General features: G+C 37.0%; 1 long non-coding RNA gene across 1 annotated transcript; it reads right to left on the minus strand.

Moving 5' to 3' along the window:
* Positions 1 to 9,946: 9,946 nt before the first annotated feature.
* LOC147493058 (uncharacterized) lies at positions 9,947 to 10,746 on the minus strand. The gene is made up of 3 exons (XR_015197475.1): positions 10,615 to 10,746; positions 10,462 to 10,529; positions 9,947 to 10,192 (listed from the first exon to the last, which is right to left on the minus strand). It is a non-coding gene; the product is annotated as an uncharacterized LOC147493058 (long non-coding RNA).
* Between the last annotated feature and the right edge of the window lie 1,611 nt (positions 10,747 to 12,357).

A 12,357-nucleotide genomic window follows, 5' to 3' on the forward strand; every position in this document is an offset into this window, starting at 1 on the left:
AGTGTAAAGTTGTTGTACCAAAAAGCACAGTGACACCAGTAAACAAAGTAATGGCATAAAAATGATAAAGAAGATAACAAATTCAGAAATTACATTCAAATTTGAAAATAAATAATACAGCTACAAAAGCAAAATCAGTCATGGTTAATTATGAAAATGTGGACAACAAAAGTAATGAGTAGCATTACTACTGACGTTTGTATTCATTGACTACTAAAGCATGTATCCTACATCCATTTGGTTATGTTAATAAGACAGGGGAAAACAAAAAGATAATTGCATGTGAAAAAACTCTATCTAGGATATAGGGCCTGCTGGAAGCATATCCCACATGTCACATTGATAAGTGCTCAAAAAGTGCAATTTAACTCTCGATTATGCCTCTTGTTTAGCCATCTTAGTAGACTAATAGTGTTTGTAAGTTATATTTTATGATTTCACAGGTGAAAGAGAGAGTTTTGTGGAATATTAGAGAAAAAGGGGTAAAACGGAGCAATTCAGAGCATTAATGATCACATGGAAAGCCCGTGGACAATCATGGAGAAGGCCAAGGAATTGAAGCTATTAAAGATGCGACTTTGACCTATTTTAAAGCCTATTTGGAAGCCCAAGGCCAACGGATTCGTTGCTTAGACCAAAGCCCGCAAAAGAAGATAGAAGGATAGAGCAAAAGAGGCAAAATAGACTTCCGCGTCTAGAACGCAAGGATCGTGCGTCCAGACACATTTCTTGTGTCTGAGATGCAAGGATCGTGCATCCAGACGCATGAAACGACACTGTAGCCACTTCCTTCTCAGTTTTGGAGACGAAGTTAGACTCTGAAAGAAGTTGATTTGTATTAGGAAACAAATGACGGTTTGGAATGCTTCTAGAACTCATTGTAACCCCTATAAATAGAGGACCTAAGTGCCTCATATATTTTGCCAATTCACTTATACTCTTGTCCCTAGAACTTGAAGCAGAGAGAGCTTAATAATAAAAGATTCGGTTTTAACTAGTCGAGTCTTAATAAATTAGTCTTTCTAGTCTTATATTCTTTGACTCTTCTTCTTCTCGTTCTTCCTTCTATATGGAATGCTAATCTTCTCTTTCAAGGGAGGAGATGAAGTCGATGCTTAAGGTTTAATGATTCTTCTGGTTCATGGTGTTCTTCAATTAGGTTAGTTCTTTATATTTTTAGTTATTAGTTCCATTGCCCACACCAGGGGATGGAAGTATAGAACAGGGTGGGTTTATGTTTTGCAATATTAATATCATGCTAGTGTTCTTTACTTTTCTTCTAGTAGTATAGTTCTTTAGAGTTAGAGAAGTATTCTTTGTGTTGCCTTAGAAGGGGTAGCTTAGGGAGTGGCTGCCTAGGGGAAGTATTCTTTGTGTTTGCCTTAAGTGGTGATTCATTGAATGGCCGCCCTATTAGGAAATACTCCTTGATGTTGCTCTCGGTAATACATTGAATGGTTGCCCGAGCTTACATAAAAGGAAAGAAGATATTAATAGCATAAACATAGGAACAACCTTAAGTAGAGTTAATTGTTAACGATGTTTCGTCCAAGAGGGCATCGACACTCGCTTGATTGCCTAATTGTAGTCGTAAGAACAACCATGAAGCAGAATGTCATAGGTCAAAAGTATTGGTGGATTCTAATCCCTTGAATTCCTTCTCTTATAAATTCTCAATAGTTTAGTTAGTTTAGTTTAGTTTAGCATTGGAATCTAAAATCTCTACAATCATAGTTTTTAATCCCTTAACCCCTCTTTCCAGTCCTGTCCTTCACATAACATACACTTAAAAGTGGAACGATACCCTTCTCATCCTTTACTTATTGAGGGATAATTAGGTTTTGATACGCTTCTATTTTGTTCAATGACCATCGTCCATCTACATCATCTATCTACATCATCCATATATCATCTACACACACAAAAGGATCGAGTGTCAAATGGCGCCGCTACCATTTTAAATTGTTTATGTTTAATGTTTTCTTTCAAGATTAGAATTTTGGATCTTGAGGTAATTTTAGCCATATCATCCATCCTTTTAAGAAAGAAAAAAGCTTGAAGGACATCTCGAAGATAAGATCTACCATCCAGGTTAGTTGAATCTTCATTCTTTTTATTTCATTTTTAGTATAGTTGCATCATAGTTTAGTATTATTGCTTTCTAGTATAATTGCATTTAGGACCTTTTCAACAATTGAAATTGTAAGCCAACACGGTGAAATATCAAACTCTAGTGTTTTTTGTCTGAATCTTGACAAACGGACTATCGTCTGTGGGCCGTGGTATTTAAGAAATCCAAGTGATTCACCATAACCCTAGAAGAGACAACTTTAGACAACGGGCGAGATACTAGCTGCAAAGCCCAACCCAGTTGAAGGAAAGTAGTTTTATATTTTAGTATAATTTAGAATAGTTGCATATTTTTAAAGCATTGTAGGATAGTTTTTCGTCATTTTCGCATAGCATTTTCTAGTGTATGCCCCGTCGTCCATATCATCGTTCGGTAAGAACACAACAGTGGACAAGGTTTAATAACCGACGACTCACAAGAATACTAGACGAGATTAATTGATACAATGGCCTCACGCAATGATGGAGGTGTTTTGGACACCAATAATCCTGAAGCTATCCCACCCATGCAAGCACAACAGAGGAAAAAACTGAGTGATTTCTATTCACCAATCATTGGAGACCCACCCAGCAGTATTGTTTTTCCAGAGACAAAAGCTAACCAGTTTGAACTTAGAGCATCAGTAATCTCTATGCTTCCAAAGTTTAATGGTTCAGACAATATTCAGCCTTATGTTCACATGAACAAATTTCTATCAGTCCTCAGAACTTTCAAGAACTAGAATATCAGGGATGAGAGTATCAAGTTAATTCTTTTTCCACTCTCACTCGAAGGTAAAACATCCGAATGGTTAACTGCACAGCTGATCAATTCAATCAACAACTGGGAGAAGTTGAGAACAAAGTTTATGAACAAGTTATACCCACCCCAGAAGACAGATGCCATGCAGCAAGCCATCAACAATTTCAAAGGGAAGGTGACTGAAGAATATTATCAAAGCTGGGAGAAATTCAATAATCTGCTAGTTTCATGTCCACATCATAGTTATGATAAGAGCACACTGGCTCATTTTTCTCTTTCAAGGACTTTCTACTATGAACAAGCAGATGATACAGTCAATGCATCAAGGTAAGTTTACATCATTGGATGAAGAGGAAGCCTACAACTTTCTCGAGAATTTAGCTGAAGACACTCAACAATGGAGTACTAGCAACGAGGACGTAGCTAGAGTGGACAAGGTGCCGAAGCAATTTGGCAACCAAATTAAAGAAGACCCAAATCAAGCAATGCTATCAATTATGGCAAGCCTATCAACATGACTTGAAACTCTAAACAAGAAGTTTGATCAGTTCTCCATGAATCCTCCAAAAGCAAACAATTTCCAAGCTAAACCTCAGCCATCCAAGCCTTGTTATGCCATTTGTGAGCTATGTTCTGATGAAGGCCACACCACTAAAGAGTGTTCGTACTATCTGGATACAAATGCAGAGGCATGTAGTATCAACTCTTTAGGAAGAAATAACCAGTTCAATTAGGGACAGAATTATTGGAAGTCACAAAATACAAATTAGAGGAAATTTTCTCCAGGATTCCAAAATCAGTCAAATCAGTTCTAGAATAACCCGATGCTCGGTTCAAGATCGCCAAAGAACCATACGAGAAATCAGCGGTCATACCGGAACCCGGTAATACCAAGCCAACACAAACAGAGAGTTAGTACCAAATCTTATGAGTGGATATATTGCCCCTACGCCTCAATCGAGCAAAGCAGTTATCCCACATTTGGAAGAAGTTATCACCACCATTGTCAATGAGCTAAAACAGACAAATCAAAGAACCCAAAAGTTGGAGAATAACTTTAATGTCATTCAAGGCCAGATAGGGCAAATCGCTGCCGCATTGACAGAGAGATCAAAAGGAGCATTACCAAGCCAGCCAGAGCCAAATCCAAAAGGAAAAGGTGTCTTACAGGTGGATAACCTGAAGATTACTCAGGCGAATCACCAAGTTAATGCTATCACCACTCTGAGTTCAGGCAAGAAAGTTGATAACAAGATTGTCTATGAACCAGGAAAAGATTCTGTGGAGCCTGAGGTAACTTATGTTCCCACCATCCCACCCAGTTCTAACATTCCAGATAAATCTAGTGTTGTGCCACTCATTGAAATGCTTGTTGAGAGAGAAAGTCAAGGAACCACTTGTGGAAGTAAGTAAGAAGAAGCCATCACGAGTGACTCCACCTATCACTCCACTATCTGTTACTAAGCCAACCGAAGTCGAAAGAAGAGAACCGATATTGAAGAATCTGCCAGCACCGTTTCCTTCGAAACTAGTGAATATCATAAAGGATGACCAGTACAAGGAGATTTGCGATGTATTTCAGAATTTGCATATTAATATCCCATTTCTGACCGCCATCAAGCAAGTTCCCTCGTATGACAAGTTCGTGAAAGATCTAGTGAAGAAGAAGACCAACATTTTGAAAGAAGCTTTTATAGCTTAAAGATGTTCATCGTACCAGCAGAATCTAGCGGTTGTGAAACTAAAAGATCCTGGAAGTTTAACTGTTACATGCAGAATTGGAGATTCTTTGGAGGAGCAAGCTTTATTAGATTTGGGTGCCAGTGTGAATTTTCTACCATATTTCGTCTACGAGAAGTTAGGCTTGAAGGATCCTAAACCGACTCATGTTACTTTATAGTTTGCAGATAGATCAGTAAAGATACCTAAAGGAATTATTGAAGACGTCATAGTCAAGATCGAAGATTTCTATTATCCGATTGATTTCATAGTACTCGACACAGAACCTACATCTGGTAGGCAGATACCAATCATTCTAGGCAGACCATTCTTGGCCACTGCAAATGCACTCATCAACTGTCGAAACAGTAATATGACGTTATCCTTTGGTAATATGAGAGTTGAGACCAATATTTTCCATATGTTACAACAACCACAAGAGGTGTGTGCTATGAACGAGGTATGCATGATTGAAGCATTAGCACAGGATTATCTGACTCATTCATATCCTGCTGACGAGTTGTTGAAAGCTCTGACAGATTCAGATTGTGAGAAACTTAATGTCGAGGCAATCAATGCGATGTTGGATTCATCACCTATCATGGATGACAACAAGTTCAAAGAAAAATTTGAATCGCCTATGCCTGATAGACTATCTAAAGAGCTTAAGAAGGAGCCGCCTAAGCTAGAATTGAAACCTTTGCCGTCTACACCTAAGTATGTTTTCTTGAGAGATTTGGGAACCTACCCAGTAGTCATTGCATCAGATTTGACTGAGGAGCAGGAATCTAGGTTAGTAACACTTTTAAAGGAATACAAGTCAGCTATAGGTTGGACAATTGATGATATCAAGGGGATCTGCCCTATGATAGTTCAACATAGGATTCATTTGGAAGAGGATTCCAAGACTTCTAAGCAACCACAGAGGAGGCTTAATCCAAAGATGAAGGAAGTAGTTAGAGAAGAGGTCGTCAAACTCCTTGACGCTGGCATTATCTACCCTATTGTGCCGAAGAAGTCCGGAACCACAGTGATCGAGAACGAGAACAATGAGTTGATTCCAACTAGGATTCAGATTGGATGGAGAGTTTGCATCGATTACAAGAAGCTGAATAGCGCATCGAGGAAATATCATCTTCCATTGCCATTCATCGATCAGATGTTAGAAAGATTAGCTGGGCAAGTTTACTACTACTTTCTTGATGGTTACTCAGGATATTTTCAGATTCATATTCACTTAGAGGACCAAGAGAAGACCACATTCATATGTCCGTTTGAGGATTGCCTGCACCATCTCTCCTTAGTCCTTAAACGTTGTTGCAATACCAACTTAGTTCTGAACTGGGAAAAGTGTCACTTCATGGTAAAGGAAGGGATAGTGCTGGGTCACCAAGTTTCAAAGGAAGGAATTCTATTAGATCGATCGGAAATGTTTACAGGAAGTAAGCATGTTGTCGAGAGATCAGTTTTGAGATGGAAACCTAAGTGTTCACCACCTGTTAGTTTATGGGATTTACTCCCTGTTGACCTTCAAAGAAAGATTATTTCTATGGCTCATGTAGGGTTCGGTAAAAGTTCATTTGCGCGTAAAAGGAGATTGTGTAAGCTAGGTTGGTGTAAGAACTGTCATTCTGAAACTTGTCCTAGGTTACAACCATTAAGAGAAAATTGTTGGTACAAGGTATACTTTTGTGAATCACTTGCTGAGAGAGATCAGAAGAATTCCTACAAAGTGAAACCTAGTGGGTGGGAATATTAGTCTTGAGGATCTAACTATAAAGGACTCAAAAGTTTTGAGAATCTAACTTTAAAAGACTCACATTACGTCTTAAGGATCTGACGTAAAAAGACCTAAAAATATTTGATTTGTTTCTTAAACTAATTTGACTGATATTCGGCATCAATGGTAATATCCTACCTTTTTCTCATCCATTTCATTTACTTCTTTATACATTGAGGTCAATGCATGCATAAGTAGGGGGAGGGTGTACTTGAGAAATGAATTTCGAAAATTAGTTTTCGAAAACTAAAATATTTTTGTTTCTATATTAACAACATGAGAAAAATAAATTTTAATGATGAGTCTGGGATATATATTCTATACTGCTTAGTGTTGAGTTTGATAGATAGTTGATATTATTGATTTCATTACCGCTTAGACTATTTATTATGCTCAGACATAGTTCTTGTTAATAAAATTCTTTATTAAGGCACCACCGTAGTACTTGGTTAGTTTTGTGTACTTTTGCTAGAAGAGAGATTTAACCCCTAGTAAACTAGAAGTAGATTTTTTTTAAACTTAGCCCTTGTGACTTGAGCTTTATACCCATTCTTTGGAGAGTTCTTACGAAAAATCCGAGTCTTAGTGAGTCAACATCTTCCAGTTCTTTATGTCGTTGTAATATAGTCTCATTATTTGTTGATGTGGTTAATCTCGAAGTGACATCAACTGGGGAGATAGCCATTAGGTCTTGTAGTCTATTCGAAATAGAGTATCATACTGATAAGTCAAGTAGTAAACCTATTCAGCCTTTATCCCACCTAGTAGGACCATCATGTTAAACCCTTTTGAGTCTTACAATAAGCCATTTTCTTTCATAAAACCCTTTACCCTTTACCCAACTCCAGACAAAGAGTATAGACAAAAACCTTTATCAGCCATACCCATATGTTTATGAGAATACGAGGGGAACAAGGAGGAAGAAAGAGCATAAAAGGAAGATTACAAGGAAATATCAAAGAGATACAATGAAAACCATCATTCTGTTATAAGTGAAAAAATCTAGTGGAAAACAAGCATATCCAGTGCTAATCAAGGATATACCAGAAAAAAAAAAAAAAAAAAAAAAAAAAAAGTTGAACAGAATGAATAGAAAAGCTAAGACAAAGGAAGAATTTTCTCTGCAATACAGAATTTGAAGAAATCTTCCAAAGAATGAAGCAAAACCCTTAGTGTTTTTCAGAAACAACCTTTGAATCCTTTTTACATTTCCTTCATAAACCAATACCCAAGCCAAGTTACAACCTATGACTTACACTACAGTATGGTACGAAGTCTAGAATAGGTGAGAGGATGCTAAAGGGAAGGACCCGACACTTCATATGTGATTGACATTCTTTTCATGAGACTACTTTCATCCAGAAGTATGTTTTTCAAGGTAGTATATGGGATGTTCGTATTCATTATTCTTATCCCCACATACATGAGGTAAAATAGTATACCATCTTCTGAGAGATTCTTTTCTGAGAGTATGACCGGTGAGGATTGAAAGTCGAGTTTATCTGTCTAAAGGTAAACTAGGGATTCCGTTTCTTGGATAGGAGAGTATAGGAGATTGACTAAGTACACATATAAGCCTTGATTGAGAATTTTGTCAATTTTTACTATCTCCCATCATAATCTATGAGTCTTTGCAGCAATGTAGTTAACAATAGAGACCGTCTGTTGGAGTAAGCACTAAGTGGATAAAGAATTTCTCTCTCTAAAAATACTATCATTCTTGAACATGCTATTGATTGATTTTGTGGGTATATCACCTGAAAACCCTCACGAGACTATAACTGGTCATTTTTAGGGAACTTAAAGATTTAAAGTCTTGTTGCATATGGTAAACACAACTGCGATGCCTGCGAAAGTGAGTAAGGATTTTATTTTTGTTATTAGGATGTGATTTTGATCACTTATCTATTTTTTTTTATCTTATTTGCTAAGAGACTAGCAAAAGGTTAGTTGAAAGTTGTGATAAGTGCTCAAAAAGTGCAATTTAACTCTCGATTATGCCTCTTGTTTAGCCATCTTAGTAGACTAATAGTATTTGTAAGTTATGTTTTATGATTCTACAGGTGAAAGAGAGAGTTTTGTAGAATATTAGAGAAAAGGGGTAAAACGGAGCAATTCAGAGCATTAAGGATCACATGGGAATCCCGTGGACAATCATGGAGAAGGCCAAGAAATTGAAGCTATTAAAGATGCGACTTGGACCTATTTTAAAGTCTATTTGGAAGCCCAAGGCCAAATGATTCGTTGTTTGGACCAAATCCCGCAAAAGAGGATAGAAGGATAGAGCAAAAGAGGTAAAATAGACTTTTGCGTCTGGGACACATAGATCATGCGTCCGGACGCATTTCTCGCGTCTGAGATGCAAGGATCGTGTGTCCAGATGCATGAAACGACACTGTAGCCACTTCCTTCTCTGTTTTGGAGACGGAGTTGGACTCTGAAAGAAGTTTATTTGTATTAGGAAACAAATGGCAGTTTGGAATGCTTCTATAACTCATTGTAACCCCTATAAATAGAGGACCTAAGTGCCTCATGTATTCTGCCAATTCACTTATACTCTTGTCCCCAGAACTTGAGGTAGAGAGAGATTAATAATAAAAGATTCAGTTTTAACTAGTCGAGTCTTAATAAATTAGTCTTTCTAGTCTTATGTTCTTCGACTCTTCTTTTTCTCATTCTTCGTGTTCTTCCTTCTATATGGAAGGCTAATCTTCTCCTTCAAGGGAGGAGATGAAGCCGATGCCTAAGGTTTAATGATTCTTCTGGTTCATGGTGTTCTTCAATCAGGTTAGTTCTTTATATTTTTAGTTATTAGTTTCATTGCCCACACCAAGGGATGGAAGTATATAATAGGGTTTATGTTTTGCAATATTAATATCATGCTAGTGTTCTTTACTTTTCTTCTAGTAGTATAGTTCTTTAGAGTTAGGGAAGTATTCTTTGTGTTGCCTTAGAAGGGGTAGCTTAGGGAGTGGCTGCCTAGGGGAAGTATTTTTTGTGTTTGCCTTAAGTGGTGATTCATTGAATGGCCGCCCTATTAGGAAGTATTCCTTGATGTTGCTCTCGGTAATACATTGAATGGTTGCCCGAGCTTACATAAAAGGAAATAAGATATTAATAGCATAAACATAGGAACAACCTTAAGTAGAGTTAATTGTTAATGATGTTTCGTCCAAGAGGGCATCGGTACTCGCTCGATTGTCTAATTGTAGTCCACTTGTAAGAACAACCATGAAGCAGAAGGTCATAGGTTAAAAGTATTGGTGGATTTTAATCTCTTGAATTCCCTCTCTTATAAATTATCAATAGTTTACTTAGTTTAGTTTAGTTTAACATTAGAATCTAAAATCTCTACAATCATATTTTTTTAATCCCTCAACCCCCCTTTCCAGTCCTGTCATTCACATAACATACACTTAAAAGTAGAACGATACCCTACTCATGCTTTACTTATTGAGGGATAATTAGGTTTTGATACGCTTCTATTTTGTTCAACGACCATCATCCATTTACATCATCTATCTATATCATCCATATACCATCTACACACACAAAAGGAGCAAGTGTCACACATCTCCAATACTATGTATATCATATAATAGCCTTCCTTGAGACAACAAAAACAAACTATGGTCAAAACACCATGAAATTGCAAAACACAAAACCTTTGCAGCCAAAAATTCTAAGGCACTCATTGTTTATTGTAATTGGTGACCTTGGAATGGTATTTGTTATAGCAACTTGAGAAAGCTTGTTAGCTTCTGCCTTTGCAATTAAGCACCATCACTATCCTCAACAACTTTTGATACGAAACAATTAACCTGATATGATTTACAAAACCATTTCAGATTAAACCAAAACTAATTTAAGAACAATTAATCCTACCACCCCAATTTTAAGAGAGAGAGAGAGAGTAAATATCAATCATATACCGTAATCAAACAAGTCATCACAAATAAACAAACACCCACAAAGTCTCACAATTTTAGTTCTTGCAAAAAAAAAAACAAACGATTTATCACAAACAAAGGCCACAACTTCAGAAAAACAAATATGCCATTTTGGCGATAAATGAAAAGGATAAGAGTACCTTTTAATTGGAAGATTGAGCAAGGAAGGGAGGCATGAAGGAACCTCTCAAAGAACCAGAATCGAAATCTAGCAAAAATAAATAAAAGTTCATAGTTAAGAAATCTCTTTAAAAACAATACTAATTCAAAATGAAGGAAGAGAGAAAAAGTACCAGATCGATGAAATTATAACCCTAGAACAAAACAAACCAAAGATCAACATGATTTTTTTGTCTCTAAAAGATATCAAACCCTAGACTAAAAATTTCAGTATTTGTTATTGCCTCTAAAAATTTCGCTTTTCCTTTCTGAAAACTGAGCGGCATATTTGAACTTTTCACCAAACAAGGGGCGGGACCAAGAAAATAGAATAACAACGGCCCGTTGGGTCATATTTATGACGGCTAAGCCTACTCAGTGAAAAACGAAGGCTAATGACTGTTGTTTAAGCCCGGTGGTGGGTGTTGTTTTTCAAGCAAATTGGTGTAGTATTTTACAAATAATTAGGACAAGCGTGCTGATTAGAATTATATAAACTGATCGATTGGGCTTTGGGCTTTTGGATATTTGTTTTAGTCTACAAATTAATCGGTTGGGCTTTGCGCCTTTGGATATTTGTTTTAGTCTCATTAACCTATCAAACATTCAAACACATTTGTTTAATGGTTTTGGACTCAAAATAAATAATAAATGATAATTTTGTAAGGGCAAAAAGAGAAGTAAAAAAAATGTTGGTTTATTGGAATATTTTTTATTAGTTTTTTTTTTTTCATACTATTTTTTTTATTGATTATATTCTCACCATAGTTGTGAAAATTTTGGGGGTGCGGTAGTGGAAGTTTGCAAAAAAAAATTAGGGGATGCGAGTATTTATAGTTTGAAGATTTTTATAGACAATTAGTTATGTTGTAGTAGAGCTTTTCTAATCACAGAGGGTGCGATTGCCCCCACACGCACCTCCCTATATCCATCTATGTGCGTCTGACTGCTGACCCCCCCATTGATAACTCCGATCCCGGTGAGACAAGACTTCCTATATAAGTGGATGTATGCTCTGGAAAACCGAAACCTAAACTTAGTTAGTGTCCTGATTGAGTTGGTTTTCATGTTATACAAGAGCATTTCCCACATATTTTTCCTTATTATAACTTTTCCACTGTGTGCAAAACCTAGTGGTTCCATGTAATACGACGCCCTGAATATATCTGGTCTTCCAGCATCACAAACTTTTGTCCAAGAACCTACTACACGTGCACCATATTATTTCATGACCCATACCTCAACCTTTACTCCGAGATGTGAACTGAAAATACAAAACATTCCACCCAGTTCCCCAACCACCGCATTGTAGGTCACTTCCTTAGGCAGTGGTATCTCTTGAAAAACCTCACTCTTGATTTTGAAAGAAATAATAAATTTTGAAGAACTGACAAAAGGCTTACTTGCTAAGCAATGAAAAGATCCATTAACAAGTGCAGTGTTCCAAGGGTAGATAAAGTAGGAGACCTCAATCATCTAGAAGTTTCCACAAGCCAGTGCCTCCTAGAGTGCATGTACACACTGACATGTGTTTGGAAATCTTTTTCTAAACGATCATTCTCATAAAGAGAAAAATTAGAAGCAATCCTCAATATCTTATACTCGTTAGTGCCTTGATGAAAACCAAAAGCAAACTGGGTAATCGTATCACGAGTACGAAAGTGAGATGGAATAGGTGGTGGAGATGGGATGGCAATGTGTTCTTTGGTGAGTGACCATATGTTGGACCCCAATAAGTGGCTATTAAACTTACTCCTCACTCCTATTAAGAAAGTGTCTAACTAGATTTATGGGGAAGAAAGATTCTTCTTTAGATCGGCTGTACCATAAGGTTGCCTACGTATCCCACCTAGGGAATCAAGCCGCCATAGTTCGCA

This window comes from Coptis chinensis, chromosome 6 (genome assembly GCF_015680905.1).
Source record: "Coptis chinensis isolate HL-2020 chromosome 6, ASM1568090v1, whole genome shotgun sequence".
Lineage (NCBI taxonomy): Eukaryota > Viridiplantae > Streptophyta > Magnoliopsida > Ranunculales > Ranunculaceae > Coptis > Coptis chinensis.